The sequence below is a fragment of the Neopsephotus bourkii genome, unplaced genomic scaffold (genome assembly GCF_033783945.1).
Source record: "Neopsephotus bourkii isolate Nb327-2 ecotype Australia unplaced genomic scaffold, CSIRO-AGI_Nbou_v1 NB_580, whole genome shotgun sequence".
Classification (NCBI taxonomy): Eukaryota; Metazoa; Chordata; class Aves; order Psittaciformes; family Psittacidae; genus Neopsephotus; species Neopsephotus bourkii.
In genome coordinates this window covers 723,443-739,960 of record NW_026901081.1, presented here as the reverse complement: position 1 = coordinate 739,960, position 16,518 = coordinate 723,443, and the positions used below count along the sequence as shown (strand labels likewise).

Below are 16,518 nucleotides of genomic sequence, written 5' to 3'. Positions count from 1 at the left end.
GTGGTGACTCCCCAGTGTTGGACACTGTTAGGATTGGGCTGCACAGGGTGCTGGGCATCCAGTCTAGGTCATGCTGTGCCTGGAGAGGTTGGAGCAGATGATCCTTGAGGTCCCTCCAACCTGGGATTCAATGATCCTATGATTTCCACACTTTAATACAAAACAATGAAACTAAATATGTGCATGGAACCCATCTCCAAAATGAGGAGGACACTGGGCAAAAAGAACTTGGCACAATGTTCTGAAGGCAGCTTGTGCTCCCCTACCAATCTGTCCCAGCGTTTTTGTACCTGACCTTCTCTTCATCACGCAACTACACCACATCCAAGGGTACATGGGATCCTAATGGTCTCTCACGAGCTGACCTTCCCAGTAGAACACTTCCAAAGAAAAAGAAGGTCAAACCTTGCCCTCAGTAGAAGGGAAACTTCAAAGGAGCAGGAAACCAGCTGAGCTGATACCGTTTCCTGCTCAGAATGTAGAGCTTGCAAGGATCAAAAGGAGCGTGACCAGCAGGTCAAAGGAGGTGATCCTGCCCCTCTGTTCTGCTCTCCTGAGACCTCACTTGGAGCATTGTGTGCAGTTCTGGTGTCCTCAACATAAAAAGGACACGGATCTGTTGGAACAAGTCCAGAGGAGGCCATGAGGATGCTCAGGGGCTGGAGCAGCTCCTGTATGGAGCCAGGCTGAGAACATTGGGGCTGTTGAGCCTGGAGAAGAGAAGCTGCGTGGAGACCTCAAAGCAGCTTCCAGTGTGTGAAGGGGGCCTATAGGGATGCTGGGGAGGGACTCTTCATTAGGGACTGTAGTGATAGGACAAGGGGTGATGGGTTCAAACTGAAACAGGGGAAGTTTAGATTGGAGATAAGGAGGAAATTCTTTCCTGTTAAGGTGCTGAGGCACTGGAATGGGTTGCCCAAGGAGGTTTGTATGCTCCATCCCTGGCAGTGTTCAAGGCCACGTTGGACAGAGCCTTGGGTGCCATGGTTTAGTGTGAGGTGTCCCTGCCCATGGCAGGGGGCTTAGAACTGGATGATCTTAAGGTCCTTTCCAACCCTAACTGTTCTATGATTCTATGATCCACTCCCCCATGCAAAAGCTCTGCAGCATGGACCCAAGGAAAGGCTGCTGAATTTAAAGCCATAAAAGAAGTGGATAAGGTTAAAGGGAGCTGCTGTGCTCTATTTCGTGCCTGAATACAGCATTGGATGTGAAAACTAAGATGAGATTTTAAAACCAAGGGCCACCAGCCAGAACTCACTCATCTTCTTTTATAGACTCCACTCCCAAAGGACACTGGCCACATACTCCCAAATCATCCTCTTCTGTCCCAAATGGCCTGTGGGATTTCATGCGTTGAGCAATGGGAGATTGAGAGGCTTTGGCAAGTGTTTTGTGGGATGAAAAGGGGAAAGAGGGAACCCTCAGCCTTGAACTAACACATGGGAAAAGGGAATTAAACCTTCCCAACCCCGATGTCTAGACACTGGCAGCGCCTTTGTCTTTGGGAAGGGGAATTAGGACAATCTGGCTGCGCTGCTCCTGGTTTGACATGAAAGCTGGGAGACTCTTTGGACAAAAAGCCTGGCCTGGTTCCAGACACTACTTTGTTCTGAAGGAACTGAAGCAAAGGAGCTCTGTGAGATAGGAGAGCAGATTCCTGCCCAGCAGTCACAGCAATTAAGTGAGCTGCCTGGATAAAGAGCTAAAAACCATTGGAATAGACCCCAAAGGCTCAAAAGAGCAGGAGGAAGTCATTGTGAGAGTAGGTCAAGGCTCCAGGGGGATTACCTCTTCAGTTTGAGGCTTAATGCTAGAGACAGCCTTCGAAAAGCTGACCAGGAAGATGTTGCTGATGGCAGGGATGACCCCATCACATCGGGATGCTCAAGCACGGGTCAGGAATTAAAAGTGAATGCTGAAAACCATGACAGTTAGGATCAAAAATGGCACAAATAAATGTGCCTTTTTCTTCCTTCCCCTTGTCTTAAATACGTATCTATTGAAAACACAGCTCATTATTTGCATACCTGGCATTATCAGGTCATTCAACTCCTCAACAGGAAAACAGCAACCATAGAATCATCATAAAGTCACAGAATGGGTTGGATTGAAGGGAGCTTAAAACACCCAGCTCGAACCCCTGCCACGGACAGGGACCCCTTCCACTGGAGCAGCCTGCTCCAAGCTCATTCTTATCCCTACATCCCTTGCCCCAAGCCCCTCTCCCCTTTCCTGCAGCCCCTTTAGGCACTGGAACCGCTCTCAGGTCTCCCCTTCACACAGCAGAGGGGCAGGATCCCCTCCCTGAGCTGCTGCTCACGCTCTGGGGGTGCAGCCCAGCACACGGGAGGGTTCTGGGCTCAAGCGCTCACTGAAGCCAAGTCATGGGGAGCTTCAAATCCTAAGCTCAGTTCTAAGCACAGACCTCTAAAAGGAGGCCAGAGTGGCCTTTATATAGATTTCAGGACACAGGGCCCCTCCTCTATTAGATTCAATTGCACTGTAGCTTGAACTTGTTTTATTAGCCACCAGTATGATCCCACTCCCTCAATTACTGCTCTACCTGAGCAGGTAATAGCCTCCAAATTGAAGGAGAGGCTTCTTATACTTGTTGGAGCTGCAATTGCTGGTGAGGTTCTCCCAAACTAAATCCCTGCTATGAGACTGCTGGGGAAAAGTGCTCTAATCGAATCCCAGATCATAGGAGAAACTTCAAAGATTCACTTCAAAGTGCTACTTCAGCAAACAAAGCTGTTGAGTCAATGTAATGCTTCTCCTACTGGAAAAAGCCACTTCCTTCAAGTGGGGAAGGAAAACAAACGATGGCAAATCAAAGACTGAACCATTTGTGGTAGCTGTGAAGAGCCATCCTCAGGCTGTGGCTGTGAAGAGGTGATGGGCTCACACTTCCCTGGCTGTCCCAGCACATGGCACAATGGTCCCTGTGCACTGGTGGTCCCAACACGTTGGGTTTATTTCTGAGGATGTGCTGACTGAGAGTGGAAACCAAAATAACACCATAGAAGGGTTTGTTTTGGAAAGGACCTTAAAGCTCCTCCAGCCCCAACCCCTGCCACGGGCAGGGACCCCTTCCACTGGAGCAGCTTGCTCCAAGCCCCTGTGTCCAACCTGGCCTTGAGCACTGCCAGGGATGGAGCAGCCACAGCTTCTCTGGGCAACCCATTCCAGTGCCTCAGCACCCTCACAGGGGAGAGCTTCTGCCTTATCTCCAACCTGAACTTCCCCTGTTTCAGTCTGAACCCATCACCCCTTGTCCTATCACTCCAGTCCCTAATGAAGAGTCCCTCTCCAGCATCCTTGCAGCCCCCTTCAGACACTGGAAGCTGCTCTGAGGTCTCCATGCAGCTTCTCTTCTCCAGGCTCAACGGCCCCAATGTTCTCAGCCTGGCTCCATACAGGAGCTGCTCCAGCCCCTGAGCATCCTCATGGCCTCCTCTGGACTTGCTCCAACAGTTCCATGTCCTTATGTTGAGGACCCCAGCACTGCACCCAGTGCTGCAAGTGGGGCCTCACCAGAGCAGAGGGGCAGGATCACCTCCCTCAACCTGCTGCTCACGCTCCTTTGGATGCAGCCCAGCACACAGTTGGTTTCTGGGCTGTGAGTGCACACTGAAGCCAGCTCATGTTCTGTTTCTCATGGACCGACATCTTTCCAAGTCTAAGTAAACCCATTAAAAACAACTCTGGGAATTCTGTTTCCGCTCCCCCTTCCTGAGAAATGCCCCAGCAGCAGGTCTCTGTTGGGGCTTCTGCAGGAATGGAGATAGCAAACACCTATTTTAAGGTTTCTTGGAGAGTGCATTGTGAACAGATAAACCACTTCTGAAACAACATGCAACTGCTCCACTTTCAGCCTGGCCCTCATAACAATAACTCATCCCTCAATATATCCTTTTACCTTCTCTAGGGAAACAATCTTGGGACAGATTTGAACTGATTCAATGACACAGAAACTCCCAAAGAAAACAGAAAATAAGGAGCAACCTGAACACTGGTTTCCCAAGGAGCTGTTTCTTATGTCAAGTGATGCTGATCAAGTGGAAGCCAAAGCTTCTCCCATGATCAGGGCATCACTGAAGATTTGCTGGCCCCTTCTGTGCTATTTCACCCACTAAGAACTCTTGTTCCTTTAACTCATGAAGCCCAGAAGAACTGAATCACCTCCAAGACCTCTCCTTCCCTTCCCAGCCTTCCGGAGCTGCCAAGATGGAACTGCTCACAGAGAGCATGAGCCTCACTGAAATACCAGGGGTTAGGAAATGGTTAAGTCCTACTCATTGCTTTACCTCTACCTCCTGATTCTAAACGGATCTCAGACTAAGCTCCCTGCAGAATTGCTCTGCTTTCCCCACCACCAAGCTCTCCGATGTATTTGAGGAAAGTAGGTTAGCAACGCTGACAAGGCTCATGAAAATCAAAGCATCCTCCTGCAAGACTCAGTCCCAGGTCCTATTCATGTTCTTCTGCCCATATCCTCTACCTGCCCTGTCCACACAGTCCTCCTCTGACTGAGCACATTCCCCAAGCCCTGTTAAGGGCTGGTTTTAATCCCAAACTCTAATAAACCAATGATTCAAGGCCAGGTTGGACACAGGCTTGGAGCATGCTGCTCTAGTGGAAGGTGTCCCTGCCTGTGGCAGCAGGTAGGGACTGGGTGAGCTTCAAGGCCCCTTTCAATACAAACCATTCTTTGACTCGATGAAATGAGCCCAGATTCCTAGCTCACCTCTTCTACTCTAGGTTACAAGCTTCCCAGGAAAGGGGAAACTTCCCCTGCAGAGTCCCCATCCCATAGCACACGCCTTGGGCCACACTGAGAGCCATAAAGCAGAAGCAAATGCTTTAAACTCTTTCTGAAAAGCAAGTATTGCAGAGATGACCAATTATCATTAATCATAATGCAACCGAGCAAGCAAGGAGAAACCATTCGTATTCTAAAAGTCAGCCCACCTCACAAAAAACAGCTTTTCAGATGTTACTGATCTCTTTTGCCATTACCTGAGAGCAGGGAAGGAAGGGACCATTAGAAAATGCTTATATTATGGCAGAAAAAGGCCAAGAAAGAAGGAACACCGATGATAACAAGCGAGAGGATGATACTCAGCAGGGAAGTGCACACAAAAATCATGGAAACATGGCATGGTTTGAGTTGAAGGGACCTTAAAGCTCAACCAGCTCCAACCCCTGCTCATTGCATTGAATCTCCTTCCTGATTAAACAGGACAGGGACCCCTTCCACTGGAGCAGCTTGCTCCAAGCCCCTGTGTCCAACCTGGCCTTGAGCACTGCCAGGGATGGGGCAGCCACAGCTTCTCTGGGCACCCTGTGCCAGCGCCTCAGCACCCTCACAGGGAAGAGCTTCTGCCTAAGAGCTCAGCTCAGTCTCCCCTCGGGCAGGTTCAAGCCATTCCCCTTGGCCTGGCCCTACACGCTCACCAATGCATCCCATCCAGATGTGAATAAGAGTATTTCTCTATTAAAATACATATAAATTTCTGGGAAAATGCCTTTATAACTTTATTGTTTCTGAGTGCCCACGGCTCTTGCTCTTCAAGCCCAATCACTGTATCTCACTCTGAACTCTTGATTATACAATCTCCAGTACAAATAAACCACAGATACAGACCCTGGAACCAGCTTAGGCAAAAATCCAATGCTCACAAAGGGCTAGATCAAAAGTTGGCTCACACCAACTCTGTTCTTTGTGCAGGCAACCAAGAGCAATTAATGCCTTTAATGTCAGTTTACCCCTTTTGGCTCTATAAATTTGAATAGGCAGCTTTTATGAGTTAACAAAGGATCTATGCAAGGTGCAGCTTAACCAGACCCACAAATTCAACTGCACTTCGTCAGAAACAGGTATATTTAGGAGCACTGCACTCCATGAGCAGAATTATCTGCAGGGTGTACACAGAGAACATGCATTTATCAATACAAACAAGGCTGGCACACCAGGAGGAGGTGATAAATTATACATCTGAAAGAAAGGCCACTGCTTCCAGTGGCTTTGTGAGAGTGGAAATGTGGAGCAAACACTGCAGGGAGGCAGTAAGGGTGTAGGGAACATACTGGATGCTTCGCTCTAATCTCATCCCAGCTACAGAGACTGCAAGAACTGAGCACACTTCTATTGCACTTGTTCAGTAGGAATAGAAAACCATTCCTCAAGTGTATCTCCTGCCATCACCCACTCGGATGGGCCCTTCAGGAGCATCTCTGTGGTGTGTCACACCCTCTCCCATGCAGCACAGAATCCCAAACTCATTTGGGTTGGAAGGGGCCTTAAAGCTCCTCCAGCTCCAACCCCAACACCTTCCACTGGAGCAGCTTGCTCCAAGCTTGCTCCAAGGGCAGGTTCAAGCCATTCCCCTTGGCCTGGCCCTACATCCCTTGTCCCAAGCCCCTCTCCAGCTTTCCTGCAGCCCCTTTAGGCACTGGAAGCTGCTCTAAGGTCTCCCCTTCAGGAGCCTTCTCTTCTCCAGGCTGCCCCAGCCCAGCTCTCTCAGCCTGGCTCCAGAGCAGAGCTGCTCCAGCCCTTGCAGCAGCTCCATGGCCTCCTCTGGATCCATTCCAACACACCCATGTCTTTCTTGTATTGGTGACCCCAGAGCTGGGTGCTGCACATAACTTGTCTTGGCAGGGATCACCTTCCGTATCCCATGTTCTCTGAAAGCAGATCTATTCTCTAAAACATAGCTGGCAACTGAGCAAAACATAAGATCTGTGGACAAGACATTTGTTCATGCCCTACAAACATCCCCCAGTGTACCCAAGCTCCAACAGCAAAGAGATGCTCATCAGCTATTGTTAAGATGCTTCCCTTGAGCTCTGGATTTGGTGCATTCCCAACCATTGAAGACCACCAAATGGACCCCACCAACCCAGTATAAATGATCAGGAGACTAAACATATGGAATTTTCCATATGGGTTAAGAAACACCGAGGTGAATGAAGCAGGAGTATAAAGTCCAGGCTCAGGTATCCACTCATGTCACAGGCACTCCATAAACCCACCCTAATATAAAAGCTGATTTAGAAATGCTCACATCAACCCAAACCACTCCACAGATAAGGAGGTATTTTTAGATACATGTGGATGTTACACACACACAGTGATTAAGTATTTAATAGCTGGGATTCCACTTTGGATTTGGGGAAGTGGGGTACTTCCCAAGCAGGAAATAAGCTAACCAAATAAACTAAGTGAAGAGGATGGGCTCACACCCACAGTCAAAGAGTTTACCTCAATGGGATTTCTGAACCCTGCTCAGCATCATGAGTCTAAAAGGAGGAAGTTCAATCCAAGATAAAGACACATCGAAAGTAAATGTCTGAAGTGGCTGATGGAGATCCCAAGCAAGACAGCCAGAGCCTGCAGAGCAACCCTGATGTGCCTGAAGAGGACAACCAGAAGCTGGTTGGCCTGATCTCGGCAGGCTCCATCAAGGCTCAAGGCTCTTGAGGTCTCCATGGAGCAGGCCGGGAGCTCACAAACCAGCACACACAAACCTGTATTTCTTAATCTGGAGCTGAATCATAGAATGGTTTGGGTTGGGAAGGACCTTAAAAGCTTCTAGATCCAACCTCTGTTTGGAGCAGGAGCCCTTTGAACTTTCTGTCCCATCCACCCAAGATGGGTTCAGTTGCTGAGGTGGGATGAGGAAGAAACAACAGTGATAAGTCTGTTTTGTCCATAACCGAAGAGCAGCACCTAATCAGGGCAGGGTTGTTCCCAGAGCAGGGCTGGAGGGCTTCTGTGGGCTAAAATACTGGGAGAAACATAGAATTCCAGAATGGTTTGTGTTGGAAGGGACCTTAAAGCTCATCCAGTTCCAACCCCTGTCACGGGCAGGGACCCCTTCCACTGGAGCAGCTTGCCCCAAGCTCATTCTTATCCCTACAGGCCCTTGTCCCAAGCCCCTCTCCAGCTTTCCTGCAGCCCCTTTAGGCACTGGAGCTGCTCTAAGGTCTCCCCTTCAGGAGCCTTCTCTTCTCCAGGCTGCCCCAGCCCAGCTCTCTCAGCCTGGCTCCAGAGCAGAGCTGCTCCAGCCCTCGCAGCAGCTCCATGGCCTCCTCTGGACTCAAGGATGAGGAGCACAGGATACCTAAATGTTCCATCCCAGTGCAGTGCAGTGGATCACGGAGCAGAGAGCACCCCTTCAGCACTGCTGTTACCTGTCTGCAACTGGTTTCCAGCAAATCTGCCTTGAGTGGGAGCAGAGCATTCAGTGGGTATCCTGGCTGCTGACATTTAAAGTTCATGTGACTAAGCAGAAAGCAAATCATGTAAAAGTCAACCCTGTTTTCCCCATCCTCCTGCTCAGGAGCAGCTGGATTGGGTCAGTGACACTTTGGCTATCCCAGAGTCTTCTCTGCAGCAAGCGTTCATACCTAGGGGAAAAGTTAAGCCCAGAGCAGCAATACAGTGCCATTTGCTGAGCAAACTCTCCAGCCCATAACTGTGTGCAGCACAGGGATTTCCTCAAGTGCATGTTCATTTTTAACCATCAGCTGCATGGCTTGAACCTGCCCGAGGGGAGACTGAGCTGAGCTCTTAGGCAGAAGCTCTTCCCTGTGAGGGTGCTGAGGCGCTGGCACAGGGTGCCCAGAGAAGCTGTGGCTGCCCCATCCCTGGCAGTGCTCAAGGCCAGGTTGGACACAGGGGCTTGGAGCAAGCTGCTCCAGTGGAAGGGGTCCCTGTCCATGGCAGGGGTTGGGACTGGAAGAGCTTTACGTTCCCTTCAACACAAACCAGGCTGGGATTCTGGGATTCCATGATTTTACACCACTACATTAAGGTATTTTATTGTTTTCTATATAAATGCTTTCACATCTTACAACACTAGACACCATACAGAGAAATAAACGGCTAAGGTAGAATCAGCTCAGACCGTTCTGCAGAGCACAACACACTGAAAAACCTGTATTTAAAGAAAAACTGACTCTATTTTTCCTTTACAAAAGGCTATTTGGAAACAATTTGCCTGTCCATAGGCACACAGCACAAACTCATGCCACAGCAGGGATTCTGACCCAGGCAGTGAACACAACGGTGCTCCTCACCTTCTTCTTACTACAAACCAAGACTAAACTATTCACTAAGGAGATACTGAGACTCATAAACACTTAAAAGCCCCTTCACTCTCACAGCTCCTTATGGGAGCAGCACATTCCTGCTTCATCCTCCACTCCAGCCTGCTGAGCACCTCAGCTTCATTAACTTCAGTAATCAACGCAATGCAACACACTGCTACTGGATCATCACTTTATGCATTTCTTGACCCCAAAATCACTTGCTGCTTTTAAAACATAATGTGATCCTGTACCAAAGGTCATTTAATATAAAGAAGGGTCCAACCCACAGCAAAGACCAACACTTCAGAATCACCATTTGAACCTCCACAGCATCCAAAGCTTTGCTGCCTGTGGAGAGAAAAAGGGGTTTGGAGAAGTATCTAAACCCAAATGAACAGCGCACATAACACAGGGATTGATACCTCTTGGATCTGAGCTTCCTTTGGATGGAGATAATCCGGAGAGGAGCGTGCCTAGGGCTGAAGGGCAGAGTCTTCACAGCATTCCACAGCTCTGCAGGAGACACAAGAGGAAGAGAACACCGTGAGGATCCAAAGCCAAACCTGTCAGATGGAAACCACAGCTCCTGGAGCAATGAGAGGTCTTTATCTCCACCAGAGCAGAAGGAGCAATGGGCACATGTAAGAAGAGCAGTCAGAAAAGGAGGAGCAATGGAGATGAAGGATAAGAGGAAGAGAGGGAAGGGATTCCGGAGCTGGCAACCAGCCCTGCAGTTGGACAAAGACAGCATGATTGATGTGAGCGGTCTGCAGCTCCTGTTTCCTACCTGCTGTCATTAAACACAGATACACAAACACACTGCACCTCTCCTGCAAACAAATACCTCCATTTCCCTTCCTGCTCTAGTGGAAGGTGTCCCTGCCCATGGCAGGGGTTGCAACTGGATGAGCTTTAAGCTTCCTTCAACCCAAACCACCCTGGGGTTCTATGAGATTCAAGATGAGTACCTTCAAATCACGACACACAATCCTCCTCCAGCTCAGTGACGCCGGGTGCAACACTCACCCATGCATCCTGCACAGTCTACACCACCTATGCTTTGCCTACACTCTGCTGAAGAACGGAGTAGAAACCAGCAGCAGAGAGCATCAGAAGGGGATGAAATCAGAACAAGGGTCCCCTTAGCTTTCAAAAGGGAGAAAACAAAGTTCAAGCTTCCATTTACCTACTCGTTAATGAGGATCTGGGATAGAACAGGATTTAGCCCAAGTTTTACACATCCCTCCTCCACCTCCCTTCCCAGCTGACATAAAAGCTCAAAGGACTGAAAACAAACACCTCGGGATAAGTACAGCACAAAAAAAGCTCTTGAGCAGCTCCACATGCTTTATGCATTATAGAGAGGAACAGAAACCCCACTGTTCACAAGGCAGGACCACTGCTCCTTCTAACAGTCGGTTATTTTAACCAACCTGCTACCAAAAGGTTTACATTAAATATATATCCCATTCCTTCTGACCACAGACCCAGTGTTGGTGTTCCCCCAGAAACACCCCTGGGGAGAACACAGGACACAGAAAACCACAGAATCATAGAAGGGCTTGGGTGGAAGGGACCTTAAAGCCCATCCAGTTCCAACCCCTGCCACGGGCAGGGACCCCTTCCACTGGAGCAGCTTGCTCCAAGCCCCTGTGTCCAACCTGGCCTTGAGCACTGCCAGGGATGGGGCAGCCACAGCTTCTCTGGGCACCCTGTGCCAGCGCCTCAGCACCCTCACAGGGAAGAGCTTCTGCCTAAGAGCTCAGCTCAGTCTCCCCTCGGGCAGGTTCAAGCCATTCCCCTTGGCCTGTCCCTACAGGCCCTTGTCCCAAGCCCCTCTCCAGCTTTCCTGCAGCCCCTTTAGGCACTGGAGCTGCTCTCAGGTCTCCCCTTCAGGAGCCTTCTCTTCTCCAGGCTGCCCCAGCCCAGCTCTCTCAGCCTGGCTCCAGAGCAGAGCTGCTCCAGCCCTCGCAGCAGCTCCATGGCTCTCCTTTGGTTGCATGTCAATGAAAACGCTGAGCTCCTTTGGGAATGCTGACCCATTCCACCTTTCCCTGTAACAGAACATCAAGAGAGAGGCTCCTCAAGCCCAGTAAATGAAACAGCATGAAATAAAAAATTAATGAAAGGATAAATCTTCATTTTTACTGAAGTTTCTCGAATCTCCTGCTGCAGGAAACCACCACCTGAGGTGGCATCCTTGCGGAGAAACAGGAACTTACTACACTGATGCTCCAAAGTCCGACTAATCCCAACGCTTGCTATGAAGAGTGTGAATGCACTCAGGGAAACAGCTCAGCAACATTCCCACCTGTAGCAAAGCTGCTTGACTTCTGTATTTCCACCTTATAAAAAGCATGTTCAGTACTTACAATTCCACAGAACCATGGAATGGTTTGGGTTGGAAGGGAGCTTAAAGCTCATCCAGTTCCAATCCCCTGCCATGGGCATGGACACCTTCCACTAGAGCAGCTTGCTCCAAGCTCTGTATTTTACCCTGTTTTTAGGCCTTTGACTCCCCTTTCTGGTCCCTACCACAAAGACATGCCTAGGAGAGAGAGGAAAGAGAATTCCAGCAGAAACAAGGACTTGACAGATCCCATCACATCAAGCTCTGCAGTGGCAAATTAGTGTCTCTTTGAGCACATTCTGTACTCCAAAGTAGCCTCGGTGCTTCGAGAGGTACCAAATATAACCCAGCCCCATTTTAACTCCCTTCCAGGAATACACACAGCCAGCTCTCGAGGATACGTGGGCTGCAGTTTCACTTCCAAAAGCTTCAGTAACATTTGATGTAATCAAACAAATGGCTCCTTCTGTGGCAAGAAAGGAGAAAATAACCTGGGGTCAAGGAAAAGAGGGAGAAAACCACCTCCTCCAGGTCTTCCTCCACCTTTAGTGACCTTGGATAAGCACCATGTGCAGCTACCCCAGACTCGGCATCAAGCACGGCATCGATGATACTCCCTCCACTGCTTTCACAGCCCCAATGCATTTACCGTTATGATTTCATTCAGCAGAGCAGCTTTGACAGCTCCATTTGCTTCTCAAGTCCAAGTTTTGGAACGTTTTTACATCTTTACACTTGGAAGGAAGTCAATAAAATCAGCTTAGCAAATAGTAAAGGTTCCCTGGATGCTTCTAACAGTGCTACATGGGATGAATATGTGAGGGTTTCAAGGCACCACCTCAATTTAGCAGGAGGACAGCATAAAACAACCTTAATGCCATGGGATTATCAGGAAGTTCACCTTTGGTTCATCTCTAGCTGCTGAAGAGACAGAGGGAAGTATTGTACCAGCTCCCATTAACCTTGTCAGTGGGATCATTCTTTAGCTGCAATAGCATCAACAGCTTCTTGTATTGTGCTGCCATGCAGACGCGCAGTAAAATCACCCTTTTGGAGGTGGGGTTTGGTCCCTTTTCTGCTTTAGCTTGACCAGGACTCAAAATGATTAGGTACATAATGACTGGACTGCAGAGAGAAGCTGCTTTGAGCTGCCCTCCATCACCATTCAAAACCCAGTCATAAATGGTCAGGATTGAAGGGAAATGATTCAAATGGGTACTAACACAACAGAAATGCCCCATCCCTGGCAGTGTTCAAGGACAGGTTGGACACAGGGGCTTGGAGCAAGCTGCTCCAGTGGAAGGTGTTGGGAAGGGGGTTGGAACTGGATGAGCTTTAAGGTCCCTTCCAACACAAATCATTCCATGATGCCATGAAATTCAGTTTCAAGTGGAATTTCCACTTCAGTGTGCGAGAAGATGCAGGATGCAGATCTAACCGCCGCCATCACCATGCTCTCCTTCATGCTGGACCCCCATCTCCTACCTCTCTTCAGCTGCAGCCCTGGACTGCCATGTTCTCTGACCACAGTGATGCCAAACACCACGAAATTGAGATGGGTTGGGAGAAACACAGCTACACCCAAGCAAGGCCTTTGAGCAGGAGTACAGACATTCATTAGAGAATGAGGAAAACCAAACACATGTTACATAGGGAAAACAGGAGGAAGCATCAGACTGGGAAATTTAGGGAAATACCATACTGGGAGGTTCTGCTGGCACCACCACGTTCATGGAACCATAGAATCCCAGACTGGTTTGTGTTGGAAGGGAGCTTAAAGCTCATCCAACCCCAAGCCCTGCCACAGGCAGGGACCCCTTCCACTGGAGCAGCTTGTTCCAAGCCCCTGTGTCCAACCTGGCCTTGAGCACTGCCAGGGATGGGGCAGCCACAGCTTCTCTGGGCACCCTGTGCCAGCGCCTCAGCACCCTCACAGGGAAGAGCTTCTGCCTTATCTCCAACCTAAAGCTGTTTGAATTTCAACCCATTATCACCATTACTCTTCTGTAATTCCCCTTTTTTATCCATGACTTCTGTTCTCTCCACACAATGGGCTCCAGTGGTAGGAGCTGGGTACACACATTATAAAATAGATTAAGAATTCATTAGAATGTGGTGATTAAAGTCCTGCCTCCTAGATTGCAGATGGCTCTGATACAGCAGTGTTAGCAGAATTCAATACAAATACACTACACAACTACTTATCAAAAGGAGATAAAAGTGTTTCCTAAGTGTCTGACATGCTGGAGAGTAAAACTAAACCTGATCCACTGAGCAAACAACTTGATTCAGTTGCAAAACTTTCCTATGGGCTGATTTTCTATCTCAAAAGCCTTCTGTACCGCCTGAGTCCCTCGAATGGCACAGCCATCCATCAGGACACTCACTCATACTGGGACTTGTAAGGAAGAAAAAACATTAGGAGTTAAAATCCAACAGGACAAGGTCCAGTGATGCTTGTCTGGAGCCAGGCACTTTCCTTTGTATCTTATTCCACAGCATTTTGAGCTTAACCCTTCGAATATCTAAACCCAGCAACATGGAAAGGGATCTTGTGGGCTCCAATAAATACAATTGAATTGGCTGAGACTGGAGATAAAATGTCCCTTGGGGTAACAGGGAGGGATGACACTGAGCTTGTGTAGCCTCATACAGGGGGCTTGTCCTTGTATCCGCATGTTCCTCTGGATGCCAGATAAAGCACAGAATCCCAGACTGGTTTGGGTTGGAGGGGACTTTAAAGCTCACCCAACCCCAACCCCTGCCATGGGCAGGGACCCCTTCCACTGGAGCAGCTTGCTCCAAGCCCCTGTGTCCAACCTGGCCTTGAGCACTGCCAGGGATGGGGCAGCCACAGCTTCTCTGGGCACTGTCACAGTAAAGAACTTCTTCCTTATCTCCAATCTGAGCTTCCCCTGTTTCAGTCTGAACCCATCACCCCTTGTCCTATCACTACAGTCCCTGATAAAGAGTCCCTCTGCAGCATCCTTGCAGCCCCCTTCAGACACTGGAAGCTGCTCTGAGGTCTCCACGCAGCTTCTCTTCTCCAGGCTCAACAGCCCCAATGTTCTCAGCCTGGCTCCATACAGGAGCTGCTCCAGCCCCTGAGCATCCTCGTGGCCTCCTCTGGACTCGCTCCAACAGCTCCATGTCCTCCTTATGCTGAGGACCCCAGAACTGCACTCAGTGCTGCAAGTGGGGCCTCATCAGAGCAGAGCAGAAGGGGAGAATCATCTCCCTCGACCTCCTGCTCATGCTCCTTCTGATGCAGCTCGCTTTGTTTCCAATTCCAGCAGGAGAAATCCTTCAGAAGTAGGTGTTGAAGTTATTCACCTCCAGCTTCATCCACTTTTCAGTGCCAGCTCCTCAAGTATTGATTCTGGATTAGTTATCCTCACTTGAGCAATTCATTTATTAGCAGACACGTGGAGGTTTCCAAGTCACAGATGACTTTGCAGTCAAAAGAAAACAATTCCATTATCTAAGATCAGCGCTGATAGAAGGAAACAATTTACTGCACTAGTGACAATACGGAACCTTCAGAAAGTTTTAGTGTTAAAAAATGATGTGCAGCCATCATCTTAAGAATAAAAATTCACCTTTCATTGACAGCAGCCTCAGTTTGACCTTTATGTCTATATAAAAACTAAATCTAAGACAAACACTCCAACACAAACCTTCACAGCATCACAAAAGAGGGATTTCAGGTGAAGCCAGGCTGAGAACATTGGGGCTGTTGAGCCTGGAGAAGAGAAGCTGCGTGGAGACCTCAGAGCAGCTTCCAGTGTCTGAAGGGAGCTGCAAGGATGCTGGGGAGGGACTCTTCATAGGGACAGCAGTGATAGGACAAGGGGTGATGGGTTCAGACTGAAACAGGGGAAGTTCAGGTTGGAGATAAGGCAGAAGCTCTTCCCTGTGAGGGTGCTGAGGCGCTGGCACAGGGTGCCCAGAGAAGCTGTGGCTGCCCCATCCCTGGCAGTGCTCAAGGCCAGGTTGGACACAGGGGCTTGGAGCAAGCTGCTCCAGTGGAAGGGGTCCCTGCCCATGGCAGGGGTTGGAGCTGGAGGAGCCTGAAGGTCTTTTCTAACCCAAACCAGTCTGGGATTCTATGATCAATAAGAACATGACAGAGAATCTATTTAGACATTAGGAAAAGCACTGGCAGTGCTTCACTCAGACACCTTTACTCACGCAGCGAATATCATTAAAGCACTCTAACATAAAGGCAAGAATTAACCACGTGGTATTGAGCTGGGAACAAGGAGATACCACAGAGAGACTGCCAGAGCCATTTGTCACAGAGCCTAACACATTCTGCATCTAAATTAAGGTAGAATAGGGCAAAATATTCATGAACAGACAGAGATAATCCAGAACGGAGCCAAGTTCAGTTCTAAGGGCACGTTCAACTAAAACCCAAACCCTGAGAACCCAGAGGCATGGGCAAAAGAACTACCAGATGAGATCCACACGGAGGGACTGGAAGCCAAAACATCTGTGAAAACACCTAGAAGGAAATAAAGGCATGGAAAGAAATCATTTTGGAAGGCAGCAAACGCTGCAGGAAACCACAGGGACATTTCTGGCTGGAAGCACGTTCCCATCCTTCCTCCCCTCCATTGCCAGTTGCCTTTGTACCAACAGGACTGCTATGGAGCTGTGCAGGGAAGCAGCTTTGTGATGGGATCTGGGTTAAAAATAACCTTGGTTTAGCTGCTCTGGTTCACCATCTGGCCCCTCACAGTTGTACCAGCAGAGTTAAAGGAGCCCAGGATGGGAATAGGCAGCAGAGGAGGAGTGAAACTCCCAGGACAAATGCTTCAGCCTGAAGGAAGGAAAGACAAGATGCAGCCAAGAGAATCTGCACTGAGTGAAAAGGGCAGAACAAGAAATTCACCCCTGGTCTTTGCAAACCCTGCAGCACGTTGGGGATCTTCAGGAGAGAAAGGCTGCCAGGACCAGATGTTAATGATGGTTTGATAGGCCAAGGGGAATGAATGGCTTGAACCTGCCCGAGGGGAGACTGAGCTGAGCTCTTAGGCAGAAGCTCTTCCCTGTGAGGGTGCTGA

The 16,518-nt window shown here is 49.1% G+C and overlaps 1 protein-coding gene across 6 annotated transcripts in view; it reads right to left on the bottom strand.

The window, feature by feature from the left end:
- The window catches only part of FAM168A (family with sequence similarity 168 member A), a 174,643-nt gene that overhangs the window by 117,805 nt on the left and 40,320 nt on the right, over positions 1–16,518 (bottom strand). For 4 of the 6 annotated variants that reach the window (XM_061351428.1, XM_061351431.1, XM_061351430.1 and 1 more), the window contains one exon: positions 9,522–9,612. The exons of the other annotated variants lie outside the window; for them this stretch is intronic. The gene's annotated coding sequence lies outside the window, so the exon portion shown is untranslated. The remainder of the gene's footprint in view (positions 1–9,521; positions 9,613–16,518) is intronic. 6 annotated transcript variants of the gene reach the window in all.